This window comes from Macrobrachium rosenbergii, chromosome 31, assembly GCF_040412425.1.
Source record: "Macrobrachium rosenbergii isolate ZJJX-2024 chromosome 31, ASM4041242v1, whole genome shotgun sequence".
NCBI classification, from domain to species: domain Eukaryota; kingdom Metazoa; phylum Arthropoda; class Malacostraca; order Decapoda; family Palaemonidae; genus Macrobrachium; species Macrobrachium rosenbergii.
The window spans coordinates 29550384-29570785 of record NC_089771.1 but is presented as its reverse complement, the minus strand read 5'-3'; the positions used below and the strand labels follow the sequence as shown (position 1 = coordinate 29570785).

Genomic DNA, 20402 nt, shown 5'->3' with positions numbered 1-20402 from the left:
TGTTATAGCAATTATCTGCCTCTCATTGAAAAAAAAGGTAAGCCTTTTAATGGTGCAAATTACAATTCTTCCAACACCTCCATCGCCATTCGCTCATGAGAAAGATAGCATTCGATCCCATCTGCACTGAAGAGAGAGAGAGAGAGAGAGAGAGAGAGAGAGACTGACTATTCAACTTGACTACGTTGTCACTCAAGTGTGCTAATTTCAATTTCCCTTCACCTGACACCAACCCGAGTAGGAAGATCGTTAAATCGTCCATTAAAATACCTTGGTCTCGAAGCGTCACACCGAGCAATAATAATGATAAAATAACAATAATAACAACAATAATAACAAAAAAATCGTTAAAATGAACACAAATCCTCACATTGATGTATAGGTCTAAACCTCCCTCGATAAAAACCAGCGCTGACGAGAAAACAAACACACACCAATCACACTAAAAAACAAGAAACAACACCGCCTGACAGAAACAACACCCCCTAAAAAAAACAACAACAACAAAAATCGTCCCCACAAGAAAAACGAGTACAACAAACAAAACTCACCGTATATGCCAACTTGCCTCGATCGCTCCTCCCCCCAAGAAGGGTTCTGAAAAACAAGAGAAAGAAGGGCGTAAGCCAAGGCTGTAGGTGTTCAGGGAATGTTGGTCTTTATGTGGAGGGGCTGCAAGGGCGGTAATCTAGGTGTCGTAAATTATGGGAGACTAGGGGACCTGGCAGTCTATATACTGTCCATGGCGGCCAGTAAAAATTATGTAACGCGTGACAGATGTATTCTCTGTAACGTTAGTCATAAATTATTAAAAACTCGCGTTGGGCGAGCACAGACATATTTTATATATATAAATCTATATAAATAATATATATATATAGGTAAAATTATCATCATATTTTTAGTCCACTCAGACGAGAAAGTAAGCTGTCTAGAAAAAAGTAAGGGGTTAGGAGCATGCATTAGCGTGACAGATTATGGGGTCATGTCTCATAATAATTCCATTACTTTTCTTTTTTTTTTGCAGCCGCAGTAACAACTCTCCCTCCCTCCCCTCTCTCTCTCTCTAATTATATAATATATATATATATATATATATATATATATATATATATATATATATATATATATATATATAATAAATAAAATAGATAGATAACTCAAATTAGTCTCAAAGTAAAGGCCACGGAGCTACCAACTGACTCACACAAGTCATATATTTGTGGTGTGCGTGTATATGTTAAGTGCTGCCATTAATCTTACGTATGCTTAATGAGACTAGCGAAAGCATACATACACATACACACACAGAGTTCGTCAACGTGGTGAACCATGACTTTTACGAAAAGCTTTATGGGTTTAATATTTTCCCTAATTGTGCTGTGAAAATGTCCACGTTTGGCAAGTGTAAAGGTCAAGCTGTTAACATCGATAATGTAAGAATATTAACCTTTAAATAAATAATAAAAATAAAAACACATATTATATATTTTTCTCCTCATCTGGGGCGTCACATTGTGCTACAGTCCAGAAGTTTTATGGGATAGGCGACGTGTATTTTGCTGGCTTAACATCGACTCTTATTTATATTCAAATATTAAAGTGACGGGGAAGACTCCAATCCAAATAAAGAAAACGTGTTAATGAACTTCAACGGCTTAAATCATTCAGCAGGTTTTAAATGATGCACCAAACGCGCGAGAGATTAAGGTTATTGTTTTCTTCTGCCAGCCGTACGAAATCTCCCATTTCGTCTTCTGGTCAACCTTTCTGACAAAACCATTGCTATTTTGCACTCATTCCTGCAACGCACACCTTTATATAATGGGGAACTTTTTTCCTAAATGAACTTTGCATATTCTCTCTCTCTCAAAACACACCATGACTGGAATATATTCATACGTTCCCCTCGACAGAGGAACGAGAATGCGACAAGGGATATCCACCCATCTCGCCCCGTCACCGCAAGGTCGAAGTCTCCGTCCCCCTGACAACACTTATCAAAACTCGGACCACGAGTAATGTAACATCGACCTTGCGCCCCAGTACAATAAGGTCGGTATCTCTCTGCCATAAGTCGACACTATTTGATTTTTTTTTCTTTCTTTAAGCGTTGTCTACCCTCTTCAACACGTCTTGGCTGGGCAAGAGGGTGCTATTCCACGCGGCGGTGAGAGAGAGTAAGGGTTAGGAAGGCAGCCCTAGCAGACATCCCACACGGTGGCGCCACTATAGGTAGCTAACACGTTTTTCCTTCTGCTTCCAATAGGACCAATACGGTGCTTTCAATTTCCCACGGGCGTCAGTGGCGGGCAGGAAGGAACCAGAATTAATAGTCTATTAATCCTGGGAGGAACTAGGCATTCGAAATTTGCGTACAGGACTTCAAAGATAACGATTCTTTGGAGAAAAACAAAACGGCATAGGCCCATGTACTATTCGTAACATTCTCTGATAATTTTTATACATATATTTTTGTAAAGTCAATAAATATTTCAAATATTTGTGGAGAATATGATTATTAATATTTAATTTGTTGTTTCATTCAAATTAAGTTCCACATGAAAATCTACTTTCCAAACGTGCGAACCAACCATATATCACAGTATCTATTTTTCGAGATGGAACGAACCTTTTCACTCGAAAATGATTCAGCAATCTTATTTTTCATTTTTTTAAAAAGCACCCTCTGGAGGTGTGTTAAAAAGTACTATACCATTCAAGCTAACTCTCTCCCAATCTCTTACAATACTTTATATTTTTCTTTCTAATGAACACCATAATCTTTGGAAGCTTGAATTTCAAGTCAATGGCCATATGAATAGGGTTCATATTGTGAGCAATAACGATAAAAGGACAAAATACATAAAAATGGAACATACTAATCTTGACGCTCAAATGGTCTGAGGGAAACCAACTATGCCAGAATACTAAGGGAAAATATTTCTCGCAAAATCGTGTAGAACCACAACCACTCGGCTGAATTATCAACACGTGTCTCCCATTTATTGTTCAGATGCAATTGTGAAAATTGGCCCGAAACTCGCCTTAGGCAACTATGAGACAGTCATGCAGAGGCTGCCAAATTTTTTTCACAGCCATTAATGACGACCACGTGAGCGGCTAAGGCCCTATACCACGTCGAAAAGCATTAATGTAGGTCTGTGAGCGGCAAGGTATCCCCAAACCAATTAGAAACTGATGCAACGAATCCACTTCTACATTATGATCGCACTGTTCAAATGTCAACACAAGAGTGCATGATTTGAAAGCTTATGAAAATGCGCGAACAATGTGCCTACAGCTTCTCATTTATCTTCTTTCATTTTAGCTGTGGACTTGCAACGAAGGTGGAAGCGTTTGAAAGAATATTTCAGAACAGAGTTAGTTTAGGGAAAAAAAAAAAAAAAAGGCCAAGCCAGGTTCTGCTGCAGAAACTGGAAGAAAGAAGTGTTATGTTATTTCACACAGCTCTCTTTCTGCTGCCGATCTGCCAGACCAGGCCACAATAGGAGGGAGTTTCAGAGGGTCCTGCGAAGGAGAGTAATCAAGAGGACGACACCCAGTTACCAACTCCTTTTCCTTCTCTACCCCCTCCCTCTCCTGTTCATCAGAACAGGATCACACCTCCTCCTCGTCAAAATAGGAAGAGGAAAGCACCAGGTTCTCTTGCGTATCTTGGCAAAAAAACATCGAAAGGAGAACCAGAGTACGTGGTGCTAGATGATCCTGACAGGCATTTCTTGATAGCTCTTCTGCCTCATTTTAAAACCCCCCAGGGGATGTTAAATTAAAGAGGTTATGGGGACTTTATCAATGACCTCAAAAGCTACAAGCTGCAATCGGCAATAACCTCAGACCCTACAGGGTTCCCTGTGTCTGCGAGCTCAAGTATTTATTTGTGAAGTGGCTATTTCCATGGCCAAATATCAGGACTTTGTCTTCCTTCAGTTATAGTACTATCAAAGAATTCAACTTTACCACAGTTACAGTACTATCGAGGACTTGAGCCTCCCTACAGTTTTAGTACGATCAAGGATCTGAACCTTCCTCGATTTACAGTACTGTAAGTGTAAGCTGAATAAAACCTTGACGAAATTATTATTTATATTTTCAGAATAAAAATCCCATTGTTTCCGACATAGCAAAAATGACTGAAGAGCAGCCAAAAGGAATTTATAGTCTATTGTTAGCTGACTCTCTCACAGACACACACAAACCAGTGCTATTTATGCTTCAACAAACCACATTCTGATACTGACAGTAACCTCAATGTGACTGCAAGTTTTTCATAAGCAGAATGTGGAGATTATAACAATATATATATATATATATATATATATATATATATATATATATATATATACTGTATATATATATATACACTTCGAGAACTTAGTATACTGACATACTTGTAAAGGTATTCGTGTAAACGCCAATTCTCATGTGAACATCAACAATCATAAAATATTATACCCCATTATATCTACAAATTAAAAAGATATTCAACATAATTTTTGAGTGAGAAATAAGTTTCTCAAAAACGTTTTCTCGTAAAAACAAAACTGGAAAAAATGTTAAATACAAATTTTACACATTTCATTTCTAAGGCAATCACTTCTATCTTGCGCAATTGTGTGAATATAAAACATTGGAAAATGTGTTCTGAACAGAAATCAGGAGAAATTTACATTAACAACTTGGATTTATTCTTATGAACATTATACGAGAAAATAAAAACGCACGTGAGGTATTTAGGTCCACAGATTTTTCTTTGACAGAAAAAATGGACTATCATTGAAAATATATATCAATTAACTAATCATCCATCTGTTAACATGTACGTGGTTGTATATAACTGCACATAATAATGTTACAATAAAAAATACAACTGCATAAATAAATGAAATAATGAACAAAATAAAGACACAACACCAAAACAATACCAATGTAATAGGAGAGAAATTGCTTATTGTTATGCATCATACATCTCTACAAAACCAAAGCCAGATTACGAAGTCTAAAAATAATGTAAAAATAAAATAAAAAAATAAATATAAACACAGCGGAATTCACCGCATTCTGCTCTGCTCAGAGAGAGAGAGAGAGAGAGAGAGAGAGAGAGAGAGAGAAATCAATGTACATAAAGACAAAGCATGTGTGTGTGTGTACATCGTCGTACATGCGCGCATGCAAAAGCAAAAAGAAAAAAAAATATATAAAAATCATATGAATGTGAGTGCGAGCGTAAATTATTTTCTTTTGTTCTGCGTGTGTGTGTGTGTGTGTGTGTGAGTGTGTGTGTGTCGAGCAATATCGATGATGCCGAATGACACACAATATATAGACATTAAGCGTTCCAATTCAACAGCACTTCATAAGTTGGAGTACACCGCACTGCAACGGATGGCACGTTCTACCAAACTCTTTCTCTCTCTCTCTTTCTCTCTCTCCGGCAACGGAAAACCTAAAACACTGCATTCGTACACGAACAACGATAAAATATAGCCTACCTCATTTAAACAACTGTTCGTGCGCAATTAAAATGAAAATAATACAATAAGATACGGAAATGGAGAGGGCATTATCCACACACACACACACACACTCACACAAAGACACGCTCTATCGGTCTATGCGTCCAGTGCCACCACGACCAAAAAACAACCGGGGTTAGCGAACGAAACAAAACGGTCCCGTTCGATCTGGCCGGACGAAACTAAACGGGAAACCGTCGTCCACACCGAAGCAGCAGTACATAAACTCTGCGATGTTTTAATATAAAGAGCCCCGCTAGCAGCCTACGCTCGACCCCGTTACTGCGAACAGGCTGGCTACGTTAAGCGCACATTCCCTACCAATTCTACCTGTTTAATTATACGAGAAAATCTCTTTTTTTTTTTCTTTCGTTTCGCGTTCTTGAATTGCATGCGGAAACGTGTTGTGCATTTCTTACCCCACTCAACGGAAACGTTCCGTTTTATTCCTGTAAAAAATACTTAAAATGGATGTACATTACTTAAGAGGCAGCGGGAATTACTTATGACTGACGCAATATTGAACGAGGATTGGGAAATAAATGTCAATAACTCAGTATCTAAGTAACACGTGGACTAGGACACCTGTGCACATGACGAATGAGAGAGAGAGAGAGAGAGAGAGAGAGAGAGAGAGAGAGAGAGAGAGATTTATGAAACCCCCACTTATGCCATATCAATCAACAGTAACTTTATGTATATAAGGGAAGGTGTTGGGAGGGAGGACCTGGCCTGTGGGGGGTGACTATTCCCCCTCCCGTTCCCCAACCCCCTTTACAACCCTCCTCCCAAACTCACCCCCCCCTTAACCGACTCTGCTAACTTATTTCATCTAAAAGGGCAAAGCCGTCATTCAACCGAGCTTTGTAAACAATCCATCTGGAACAAAAAGGACATGTTATCCTTTTATTTTACCTCTCTCTCTCTCTCTCTCTCTCTCTCTCTCTCTCTCTCTCTCTCTCTCTCGCCCAGAACAGAGAAATGCGAATTGCTGTAATTACAATGATTCATCAAACACAAGTTTAAGTAATACTTGTATACAAAATATTCAAAATGTATTACATATACTTCAATAAATAATATTGAAAATGTATTACATATACTTCAATAAATAATATTCAAAATGTATGACATATAATCCTTAAATATGCAGTGTACAAAATGTATTACAATTTAAAGACTAATGCATAAAAGCACTAATTACTTAGCAAGAGAACAGAAAATTGGTTAGGTAATTACACTCAAACATAAACTAAATACATTTACATATGTATATTGTGTCATGTGCATGCTTTGACATGTGTTCGTTCAGAACAACAATGACAAAAACATGAAAAACAAACATAAAAAAAAACAAGCGAGGGATAAATAAAAAACGGGACAAAAACATCAGATAACTTGTTATCGAAGAACAAAAACACTGTTCTGGGTAAAACCAGCATTGCTATCTGACAAAAAAAAAAAAAAATGAAATCAACTCGCAAAGTACTACAAAAATACTTTCATCTGATTCCTCTCTCTCTCTCTCTCTCTCTCTCTCTCTCCGATAGTTGATACCTTTCCCTAAATAATTAACTGCCACATTCTGGACTGACCTTTTGCATCGACCACTATTTTAAAAACTCCTTCTCCAAAACAGTATAATTATATATATATATAACTAACCTGTACCTGCTCATATATATATATATATATATATATAAAATCTTTGGTAACAAGATAACAGGGTAAATAATAAAATTATCAAATACGTCACATGAAGGCGGCTATGCTCTCGATTATTAATTAGAGACAGGGCAGGTGAAATCTTTCATCATGAAACTCTACATATGCAGTCAAACAAGATACACGTATACAATGCACCTTACAGAGAGAGAGAGAGAGAGAGAGAGAGAGAATAATATATCCTAGTTTATTGACAGTGAATGGACCATTTGTATTCTGAAGAGAGAGGGAGAATTCTCAAGCAAATTTTTCATCCTTACCAATAAAAAAATATCAAATATTCAAGGTAGTGTCACAATTCCCCTTTCCCATAAATATTTATTATTATTATTATTATTATTATTATTATTATTATTATTATCTCAAGAAATGACGTGTCGGAGAGTTACTAGCGCAACGCAGTAACCAAAAAAAGACAGTTATTAGAAGAATAGAAAACTCCATTTGAATTGAATGTAGCTGACGCATCAACACTGTTAATAAAACCTGTTTGAAACAGGGTCTACTACCTATATATTATTATTATTATTATTCAGAGGATGAAACCCACTCACACGAAACAAGCCCACCACAGGGGCCACTCACTCAAATTCCAGCTTCCAAAGAATATTATGGCGTTCATTAGGAAGAAACAACTGTCACAATCCCTCTCATTTAAACCCCAGGGCAATGGCGTGACAGACGTCCATTTCATTAACCAATTGAAATCTACAGAGCACACGATTCTCTCCAGACCAGTAAAACTCAAGTCTACAACCTCCGGTTCTTGTGTTGTATCGAGTTACAATTTACAACCGCATAAAAACCGATAATCGTCTCCGTGTCGTCGACATGCACGCCTCCTCCACCCCTCTCCCTCTTACCCCCTCCCCCCCAAATCAACACTGCGTGGGCAATTACCAGAAAATGAGCGCTTCTTAATTGCCTCAGATCGCTAATCGGCAGCTGAGGCGTTAACATGAGCTTAGTCATTTGTGAATCTGAGATATAAAAAAAGGTTTCTCTTGGACTCGTAAGAAAGAAGCAGGGTAGGCATGGAAAGTTTTCCATGAGGGACTTTTTAAAAAATAAAAAAAAAACAATTGCTAGAAAACTAGTAACAACATTAAGGTTGTAGCTTCCAACAACAACTTTTTTTGGATAAAGCTGATAAGGTCATGCCATGGCTACAAATTATTATTATTATTACTGGTATAATAAAAACCAACAATTATTTAGTAAAAATATATTTTACTATAGAATTGTGGATTTTCATTACAAAGATCGTTTTCACATGAAATTGTGAATCTCTCATTATATTATTATTATTATGTTATTATTATTATTATTATTATGTTGTTATTATTATTGTGTTATGAAGACCCTCTTGTCAGCTGAAGTAACTATCACTTTCAATACTACACATTATTATTATTATTATTATTATTATTATTATTATCTAACAAAACTGAAAGAGCATCAACTAACAATCAGCAAAGCTCCAACACAACGATAAAACACACAAACGAAAAGAAGACAAAATAAAAATAAAAAAAAACAACAGCTGAACAACAGTGGAGATAAACCAACAAACAACCCTGGATGCAGGCACAAACAACAAACAACAAAAACGTTTTCGCATTGGAGCGAGGCGCTTTCAAATAATGTCTTCATTACAACTCCTTGTTTCGCGATTTTACTCTACACAAAAACGTGCAGTGTGTTATGTTAGCAGATACAACAGGTCGTTCTGTATTTTCGTGCCACTCGAACAAACAAACAAACAAACAAACAAACAGTCAGTGAAAACATACCGATTGCTATAGAAACAACTCGGGCGGAAGAAATACGAGAACATGTCTGGGGCAAGATCAAGGCGGGAAACAAAAGAAGATCGTAAAATGCACATTTCAGCGGAGCACGAAATGACTCATCACACTTCTGCACGAGAGAGAGAGAGAGAGAGAGTTTTCTCTGTCATACAGCACTTAATTCTCTTCTTCTTCTTCATCTTATTTATAGTCTGCTCTTAAACACAGAGGTCACGCACTGCGAGATGAAATTGTTTCTGGAGCTTCTGTTACTCAGATCGCACTTTCCTTACGTCAAAGGATCTCTCTCTCTCTCTGTCTTTCTTTCTTTATCTCTCTCTCTCTCTCTCTCTGTCAGGGTAAAACTTCCCCATATATCTCCGTAAATGAAAGTACTTCTAGCGAGTACCCCGAACACAAAGGCGCGTGTACTTATAAAAACATGCAAACGAACTCTCACACCCAGTACTGGCTTGAGAGAGAGAGAGAGAGAGAGAGAGAGAGAGAGAGAGTAGGAGAGAGAGAGAGAGGAGAGAGAAGGCCCCCTACCATAATTGATCTCCCAACAACTTTACCCCCTGCTATACTCCGTCATCGTGATCTTCAGAGACTCAGTAAGTGGTCCTGTTCTTTCATTCTTCGGTCAATGTTTTTACATACAAGCCCCGCGAAGAGTGAGCAATTCATTTGAGAGAGAGAGAGAGAGAGAGAGAGAGAGAGAGAGAGAGAGAGAGAGAGAGAGCACATCGATGCCTTAAAGGTCCTCACAACACAGAAACGCAGCTGGGTAGGGGGAGGGGGGAATGGGTACCAGCAAGTTCCCAATTCCCCCCCCTCCTCCATGATAACCCTCACGGGACCATGACTTTGTTGCAAACTTCGTTCCTCAACTTGCAAGGCCTTTAATGATCGCTGCAATAAGGGAGTGGGAGGGAGAGGGGGGGGGGAACTGGTGGTATGTAGGGGGGTTGTAGTGGGACCAGAAGTGGGAGTTTAATATATGGTTCCAACGATTAATCAGGGGTTTTCTTTTGTAGGCGGTCTGAAAGTCATTATGAAGGAGGTGGGGCACAAAAGGAAAACCTTAGATAGACATGGAGATGGAGAGAGAGAGAGAGAGAGAGAGAGAGAGGAGAGAGAGAGAGAGAGAGAGAGAGAACTTGACTCCGTGAACTGCTAAACTATTATCTAATTATCATTTCTGACCTCAATGAATTCGAAACTGTGCAGACAAAATGAGTTTAATTCCATATTTTTCGACTTGCTAATTTCAAATATTTCCTTATATTTTACAAGAACTTCTTCGTTACAGGCAGATTTAAAACTCAATAAATATAAAACAAATAAGTAAAGGAATAAGATTTCTATTAACCTCAATTACCAGTAATCTTCCTTAGTAACATATAGACACCTTCGTATACTTTCACCTCAGTTCAAGTTTCAACCCGACATAAACAAAAAACAATTTTTAAAAAGTTGATTAAAAAAAATATCAAGAACTCAAAATACAAAAACTCTCCCTATCTTACTGGATTTCTCAAACGGGTTCCATTCATTAAGAGACTTGTCTTACTTTTTTTTTTTTTTTAATCTCTCAGATCAATTTGTTTTAAGAAAACCTAAAAAAAGAAAAAAACAAAAATGAACGAACGCAGGGCAATCCATTTAGATTCCAGAGCCGAGCTACAATTTAGTAATGTGATAAATGGGTCAGAGGGTCGTCGTTTTCGCCAAAAACTGGGAAAATACGCTGAGGTGACCACGCCCTTCAGAAGCCCCAGCCTTACAGAGAAGCGACCCTTTATAGCCACAAGGCCCCGATGGCAAAAGGCCCTCTGAATAGTCCCTAAAGTTCCCTGGTATTCAGAAGAAGAAGAAGACGAAGAAGAGGAGGAGTAGGAGGAGGAGGAGGAGGACGAGGAGGAGGAGGACGTAAAAATCACCACCACCATGATCACCAAAGTCCCTCCTCTCTCTCCCTCCTCCCCCAACAAAAAACTACGAAGAAGGAAAATGATATCATTACGCTGATGACAATCGCTGGCGAACGTCGCCGCAGATCCTACCGGTGGAAATGATGCCCCGTTTGAAAATGACGCTGGGAAATGACAACTCATGGAAATGATAGGCTGTTTAACCACGATGCCGGGAAATGACAACCGCTACAAATGATAACCGATTTAAAAACGGCGCTGGGAAATGACAACTGATGGAAATAATGCGCTGTTTAAACAAAATGCCGGGAAATGACAACCGCTATAAATGATACCAGATTTAAAAATGACGCTGGGAAATGACAACCGATAAATGATACCGTTTAAAATTGATGCCGGGAAATGACAAATGACGGAAATGACTACTGCACGGACGAACGAACTGCAGTTATTTCGGAATTCTTGGAGGAACCGAAAGAGGGGAACGAAGGAAACGGCGAATAATCCTCCTCCTCCGTAATCGTGAGAAATGACGAAACTATAGTGAAAGCAGTGATACGTCCTTGCGGTGGGGGTGGTGGTGATGATGATGATTATGGTAGAGGAAGAGGAAGAGGAAGAGGAGGGAGAAAGGGAAAGAGTGCGAATGGCGATTCAAATATGGTGTAGCCACTGATCCCACGGACAAAGGCGGAAAGGGAGAGAGAGAGAGAGAGAGAGAGAGAGAGAGAGAGAGAGAGAGAGAGAGAGAGAGGAGGCAAACATGGCATACTACGGGAGGGAATGGGAATGATAACGAATATGACAACAGAAAAGTTGAATAATTGAGGCAGAAGACACTGATTTGAACATTTCTAATAACAGAGAGAGAGAGAGAGAGAGAGAGAGAGAGAGAGAGAGAGAGAGAGAGAGAGTACAGTACAAAGCACTACCCGCAGAGGCAACTGAACAAATAACACAAAGTAAACATCGTTCGTCTTGTTTTTTTTTTTTCCTTCTTTGAAGATAAGCAAACTCCTCCATTCTACTCCCTCCCACTCCTTTCATCCACTACAACACCTACCCACTTCTTGTAGGGTTTCTTAATCCCCCCCTCCCCCACTCCTCCCCCCACCCACCACAGAAACCACGCCGACTTAATCACTAAACCACAAAGTCCGGAAGCTTGACATTCGTCATATGCAACAGATGAAGCCAAGGCCAGAGCCTTGTGCAAGGCTTCGAAAGCAGTCTTTGAACTTGAAAGGTTCGTCATGCGCCGAGGCGTGAGCTCTAATCCATTTTCAAATGAGACTTAACTTTTCTCCAACTCGCAGATTTTTATCTGAGTAGTTTTCCTCAACACACACACACACACACACACACACACACATACACACAAATATACATAACATATATATGACTTTTTATCACATCACCGTGATTCACGGACGATGAACTTATTATAAATAAAAATTCCCCTTCAATATATGTGAAAATATATTATTTCCGAGGGCAGAGCTGAATTGATATTAAAGGACGTTTGTAGCTTACTGACTGTGTGTGTATATATATATATATATATATATATAAACAAGAAATAATCAACACAACTACGTACGTATCTGGTATAAGTGACCAACAGATTCTGCAGTAATTACTACATACGCATCTGGTAATACATTAACCAGCAGATTCTATATTAAAATTAAAAAGCAGGAACAAGCATTGCAAGCAAAACGGATCGCGCACTAAAACGACAACGCAACGGATTCAAAATGACGGTACGTAATGTAATCGGAGGGATTAAAGCAATATCGAACTTAATGACGGAGCAATATCACCTTCATTACGGCCCAGAACGGTCGCCTAAAAGAGTATTATTATTATTATTATTCACAGAAACGTCATCATAGCATGAGTCACTAAAATGGTGAAGAAAGCCAGTGGTGTGAGTGTAAATATATATATATTAGAAATATACAGTAGTGTATATTTACACTTACACCACTGTGGGTTTCTTCACTATCATTATTATTATTATTATTATTATTATTATTGCTGTTGTGTTGTGCTGTGGGTTTAAAAGGAGATGAAGAGCTTCACTTTCAGTGAAAGAGGGACCTTTACTAGCTATGTGTGTGTGTGTCATCATTTATGCAAATATTTGAAACGGGGTTAATGATACTATGAACTGGTTAAATACAAAATGCGCAAATCTTGCCCTAATTAGTTGTAAGACAGCCTGTCACGAGAGAGAGAGAGAGAGAGAGAATGATTCTATGAACTGACAAAAAAGAAAATGTGAACATCTTGCCCAAATCAGCTGTTAGTCCTTTTTATGAGAGAGAGAGAGAGAGAGAGAGAGAGAGAGAGAGAGAGAGAGAGAGAGAGAGAGTTACAACGCGACAGCCGCCCAACAAACCCCAGGGAGCGAACGCAACACCACAATCACGAATAATCACTAAACCACGAATATCAATCACACCAATATTATACGACCACGAGGCCTGGGGAAGTAGCAACCCCTTCCACCCCCGACCTGAAGGGGTCCATTCTCCCCCTTCCCCAAAGAGCCATTTCTGCCAACACTCCATTAATTATTGGAAAGACAAAACGAAGACCATCGCACGAGGGTCTTCCCACCTGCCCAACACCTCCCCTCACGTCCGGGACCACCCAGACACCAACACCACTCCCTCCTTTTTGTTCTGCAAACGCCTGCTCTCTCTCTCTCTCTCTCTCTCTCAGACTCAAGCAGCATTTCCGGTAACCCCTGGAAACTCAATTATGTAAAGTTACCATCTTCATCGACCAGTTGGATCCTCTTTGTCGACTGCGATTACACAAAGTAAACATATGTTTATGTTGATGTTGGTCTAGGCCAACTGTAGAGAAATATGCATACCACTCTCTCGTATGTATGTATGTATGTATGTATGTATGTATATATATATATATATATGTATATATTATATATATATATATATATATATATATATATATATATATATAATCTTGTGTAAAATTCTGCTCAACTTTCACATATCCCTTCCTTAAAAAATATTTCTACGCTTTCATTCGAACTATTTTTCTATTTAATCTCTGTCGCAACGAATGTCAGCAAGCAAGGCCCCAAAAGTCCCGCCCATGAACGCTTAAATTCTGAAGAGTTACGCCCACTCACTCACTCAGCCGCCGCCCACTGCAGATCTGTATATAAAAATATATTTTACGTAAATCTTTCGATATACGATTCTTGCGCATGTGCAATTATCTGTCAAGCTATCAAAATTTCCCCAACAGTATCCTTTGCTTGGTCTTCTACAGAGAGAGAGAGAGAGAGAGAGAGAGAGAGAGAGAGAGAGAGAGAGAGAGAGAGAGAGAATTTCAGTACAAAAATCTTTATTTCCATTTTCCACTATCATTCGCGTTCCCTCTCTTTCGCAATACTGTCCAAGAACTGTTTGCTCTCTCTCTCTCTCTCTCAAAAGATACGTTTCATCAACCTCTTTCTCCTCAGCCTAGAAAATCGCCTTGGCATTTAACGAAGCAATCGAATCAGTATCACTTAAATCTACACCAAACCTTCAAAAAGAATAAAAATAAAGTATAAGAATATCCAACTTTATGTTCCATCATTTCCTTTAGGCCCATTCAAGACAACGCATAGGATTATATTACCAATTACCTCCTCATCCAGCCATCATCCAAGCTCATCCATCACGGCCATCTTACTTATCGCTCATCCATCCACAAATGCTGGTACCACCACTGAAGGCTCGTGGTTGGTTTTAGGTGATCATCAACAGCTGTTGATTATTTTTTTTTCCCTTATCTTCTGCTGAGTCATCTCCTTTAAAATAATGAGAGGTTTTTGATGTGGCTCTCGTTAGTAACTGGTCACATAGTTATCAGTTCTCTCTCATTATACTGTATATAATATATATCATCGGAACTTTCGCTGCAGATCTATGTATCATAATATCAACCTCAATTATGTTCTGGTGAGAAAACAATTCAATTTAATTACTCAATTACATTAACATCATTGCTTATGACAAACTACGTCATTACATTCACACAGTCTGTTATTACTGTAACTTTAGGCGTCATAAGACACAAAATCACTGTCCATATACGTACCAACGTCACACCCAAGTTGTACTTGACAATCGACGAGAGAGAGAGAGAGAGAGAGAGAGAGAGAGAGAGAGAGAGAGAGAGAGAGAGAGAGAGAGTTCTAATGCACACCTCATTCTCAAGCTCCCAAGCCGGTATCACTACCCCTAACCTCCTCCCCCCCACCCCTCCCCCATCCTGCCCTCTCTTATCATGCATGGGCGGAGGGCGTGAATAAATCCCCCAGCCATCTGACTAATAACACTTCTGCTATTCATTCCCTCCTCCCCTCTCTCACCCCCACAGCCTCCCCTCACCATTACCGCCCCCCACCCCACCCCATTACAAAAATCTCTTCACATAACCTCGCCGGGTCGTCAATCTAACCGTCTCTTTGGTGTCTTCTAAATCTGTTTGTTTTCCCCGCCAGTGGATGACTATTACTCACGCTCTCGCAAGCGCGCGCGCGCAAACATACACACACACATGAACAACATGAAGCCACATGAAGAAGAACCTCTCTCTTCTCTCATTCGGGAAAGACACAAAATCCTACTTCCCAGTCAATAGGAATTCGTAATTTTATAGTCTAAAGGGGACTGTATGAAACGTGCGCCGCTCTCAGTTACAGAAAGGGAAAAGGATTCTCCTTGGACGCAAACTCCTCATTTAATGACTTGTCACGTTCTCAGGCAAATCCAGTTCTTCAGAGTAAAGGCGTCTGTGAAGAGCTTTTGGTTCGGCCTAGAGAACAGACTTATGACAGCGTTCAAGCTTGTAAACACACGGGTCTTACCAAAGAGAGAGAGAGAGAGAGAGATTCAAAGTAAAGATGTCTCTCAGGAGCTTTGGTTCAGCCTAGAGAACAGATATACACGAAACTATGGCCTCCCGGATGCAAGAGAACATTCAGGCTTACTTGTAAGAACGCGGTCTTACCAAAGAAAAAAAACAGAGAGAGAGAGAGAGAGAGAGTCGGCCAATGTAACAGGGAAATCGAAGGAAAAGAATCCTCAGCAATACCAACCTCCCCCTAGACCCAAACCTCTGTCTCTCCTCCCCTCGCCCCGACAGCCGTATCTCTCCTCGGCCATGTCGCTACGTGACAAAGTGAGAGAGAGAAAGAAAATGTTAACAATGCCATGAAAATAAATCATCATTCGTACTGGCAGGCAAATGCCATTTAGCCGCGTTCTAACGCTCCTCAAAACATCAGACTTGCCAAATTCGTTTCAACTATTTCATTTCAATGGAATCAGCAATACTTTGTATACGAACGCATTATTCCAAGTACAATGTAGTTCCTATAGAGTTTGGCAAATGTATCTGTTTTTGTATAAGTGAACACGTGATTTGGATACTAAAACCTCCCCTGACCAGCTGATTTTGCTTATCACTGTATCTGATCAATCTTCAGATTATACAGTTCGATGAAACATTTGTCCCATTCACCAATAAGCTTTGGAATCACTACGTTTCCCCTGTTTTTTTTCTATTTTTTCATTAGTCCTACTTCCATTTTACTCTTTTCCTTCTCTATCATTAGGCCTACTCCCATTTCATCCTCTTATATATTTCTCAAACTTGCGCCGTTCCAACCCGGAAGATCTGTGAGAACAGCCATTATCCACTGATAAATAGAATTATCAGACACCGTTGTCAATTTAGGTTTTAAGAGTGTGTATACATATTCACAGCAACTGCCTTCGATAGAAGTACCTTTTTAACAGCAACTATAATGGTGACCACATGTACAATGTGAAGGCAAACTAACAAAGCCAAATTGCACACCGACGTTGAAGCTGAAAATCCCGTTGCAAGGACTTACACATTCACCCCTACGGCAGAAAGGTCACATACGAGCAAAGGAGAATAAAGAGCATTATCTGGGCAATCGTCATCTGACGATCTTCATCGAAAAGGGACGGATGAATACGGAGAGGGAAGGGAAGGGATCCTCCATCCCCTATCTTTATCTTTGGAAGTAAAAGGTTAAATGGAGGAAGAAGGGGAAGGGAAACCAGATATAACGGAGGGAGGGAGAGAGAAAGAGCGGACGCCACTATCGGTCTAACGTGAGGTTTGGTCCTTTGAGTCTAATGATCCGTGTCATTGATTGGCTAGCACGAAACAAAACCGGTCACGTGATACGACTTGCGCCTTTGTGATTGGTTACTTCCAAGTCACGTGACAGTGCCACATCAGAGAATGCACACCGTGTGCGGTCACACTCAACGACTGCCCGCTGACAGGAGGTTAATGCACCAATTCAATGCAATGGCGATACACTAACGGCCGCTTGTGCTACATTGGAAATGGACCCGCAAAGATTTCCAAATCCGCGTTTGCTTGCATGCGATGTTCAACTGATCTGTCCTCAAGAGAGGTTCCACAAATGGCCTCCGAAACTTTAAATTTATTTATTTTTAAACCATTATTACTGGTTTCGTCACTCGCCCACAAGTGAGTTTTATGTACTTGTAAATATTAAGCAACAAATACTTGTAGTTAAAACCTTGTCACAGCTGCTCACACTCAAACAGATAAAGTTTTGAACAATATCTACAGTATATATATATATGTATTCATAAAGCGCATGAAATGCAATGTGCATTTATAAAACACTTTCAAAAGAACTGTTTTCGTAAAAGGTACAAAAATTACTTGACAAAAGTATAAATCACAAGATGTTAAGAGCAAAGAACTCCACGAAAACGTAAATAATCTAGCCCATTCGTTTAACCAAGGTCCTTTAAATATACTCTTGAGTATATTTAAAGGACCTTGCGTTTACCATAACACCCAAGCACCTATGCGCACTAATTAACCTGTCCAACGCTACGGAATTGAAAAGACACAAGACGACCCTTTTACACGTAATACAACTGGCTTAAGTACCAGCTGCTTCGGCAATAAAACCAATGGCGAGTCGGCACCATCTGTTCAGATAGTTTCGGGGAATTTCGGACACGCTTGTAACTTAGCAAGGTTCGGACGCAGAGGGAGCAGCACTTACGTATGTACTGTACCAGGAAGGGAATTAATTAAACATTGTGAAAACGGTAACGAAGGCCCAAACATTTCTTTTTCTGTGCACCTATCTAAAAAAAAAAATAAAAATAAAACCCACTTCCTTCAGCCACTGACAGAGAGAGAGAGAGAGTGTGTGTGTGTGGAGGTAGGGGGGAGAGGGGGGGAGGAGGAGGAATCCCGCGTCCGAAAACATTAATCAAACTGTATCCATCGAATCCCCAATAAAACCTCCCTGTCATTCACAATAGCGGCACTAATTCGCCATTGTTCTGATATTACTGACAGCGTGAGGCAAATTGGGCTTAACGTTTGTAAATTCGTACGCATTTATTCGTTCGGTCGGGTACACGTACTATAAATTATAATGTGTATGTATATATATATATATATATATATATATATATATATATATATGAAGATAAGAAAACGTTCATAAAACATTATTTGAACGTTTCAACCATATATTTCGAACACTTCCTTCTGTACCCCTGTTGCAAAGCTCACATAGTGTTTTATGGGACTTTTTATCTTCATATTATACTGCTGTATCACAGTAGAACACATTCATATATATATATAAATATATATATATATATATATTGTCATAAACAGGCAATGAATACAAACAAACAAACTAGACAAGGTCGCACCGCGAGCTTGGAAAGACTACAAGAAGATGGGTGAAGTTCCCGCCATTCCACGGTGCGCGCCAAATCCCGTCCAGATGGTGGCAATGCGGCTTGACAAAACCAGAAAAACGCTCGCGAGCCGGAAATTTATTGGTCGATACCGAGGGGCGACTGACCAATAGCCCGCGGCCACGCCATCATCATCATCATCACCATCACCATCAAACCATCACCCACAATCTCCTCACAACATCACCACCACATACATACTAGGCCTATGTATTGCCCCAAAAATGGAGGCAAATATATAATACCACAACGTAATCAAGGATCCTTTTTAGTCTTCATAAACATATATAATAGGAACATTTGCCTCATAATTCGTTTTCTCCACTTATAATCAATAGTCTTACAATTAGTTTTCCCCATATAGAATTAGTCTCATAATTGGTTTTCACCCAAGAACCTCGTGTTCATATTCCATCTAATAGTGACCAATCAAGCCTTATGACTGCAAAGGCGCGAACCTTTCAGAGCGCAAATAACGAAAAGCAAATCAACACAAGCACACGACGAACGATTTGTCAAGCAACGATGTCAACATCCACGAGAGAGAGAGAGAGAGAGAGAGAGAGAGAGAGAGAGAGAGAGAGAGAGAGAGAGAGAGAGAGAGCACTGCACACAAACACATCGCACTTTATTCAACGGCGACATTACTGCAAGGCTGCAAGGAACGCAGGAGGGAATGCATGTGGCATACCTTCCTTTCTTCCTACTTTTCTTCGTCCCTAGAGGGGAAAGGAAAAAAAAACCGATACGAATACCCACTACAACGACGCCTACACGAACCTCCTCCTCCTCCTCCCCCACCAGGAGGAACTCTGAACATACAGACCGTTTGAATTCTGCGCCTGAATTTCAGTATTGATGTCATGTTCTAAGTACATGCCGTTGTACAGTGGCATGTAGAGTGGAGCAGTGCGCAGACAACAAATGTTGGCCTGACATGGGGAATTAATACAGACAGCCAGCTATCAGTTGCACTCGCTCTCTAGGGGAACCCCTTCCCCGCCCAACACCCCAAATCCCCCTCTCCCCAACCGCCGCATCCACTCGCACAACCAGCTAAGGCCATCCACCTCCCACCATGGACTCTACCCTGCTTCATTCCAGCGACGAACTGTCACTCACTTCCACTTATCAATCTCTCTCTCTCTCTCTCTCTCTCTCTCTCTCTCTCTCTCTCTCTCTCTGGCGTTGTTCTCTAATTCCACTTATCTCTCTCTCTCTCCCTTGGTTCTATCTGCACCCATACACACCCAGATACGCTTGTTATTTACCATACTTATATGTCCTTACAATTTAAAACCAGTTATCTTTATACATTTAAAATTTTTGCAAACATTGTATTTAGATTCTTTTATTACAAAAAAGGTCGGATGAAAATTCTTTCACTCGACGTTTTTATTTTTTTTAATTTCATCAAATCCTTCATATGCAGTTGGATTTTCATTTCAGTTGTAAGCCACTGAATTTAGAACATAAATATATTAACCTAAGACTGATAAATCAGTCTGAAATTTGAAAAAGACTATAAGTTTTGAAGAAATTATATATTACTGGTAATTATCACAAAAAACTTAACAGTTTCAG

At 39.6% G+C, this 20402-nt stretch overlaps 1 protein-coding gene across 1 annotated transcript in view; it reads right to left on the bottom strand.

Annotated features, from left to right (window-relative positions):
- LOC136855495 (zinc finger protein 609-like) overlaps positions 1-20402 on the bottom strand; it is a 154079-nt gene that overhangs the window by 98706 nt on the left and 34971 nt on the right. Inside the window, 1 exon segment of the mRNA XM_067132581.1 lies at positions 552-597. The gene's annotated coding sequence lies outside the window, so the exon portion shown is untranslated.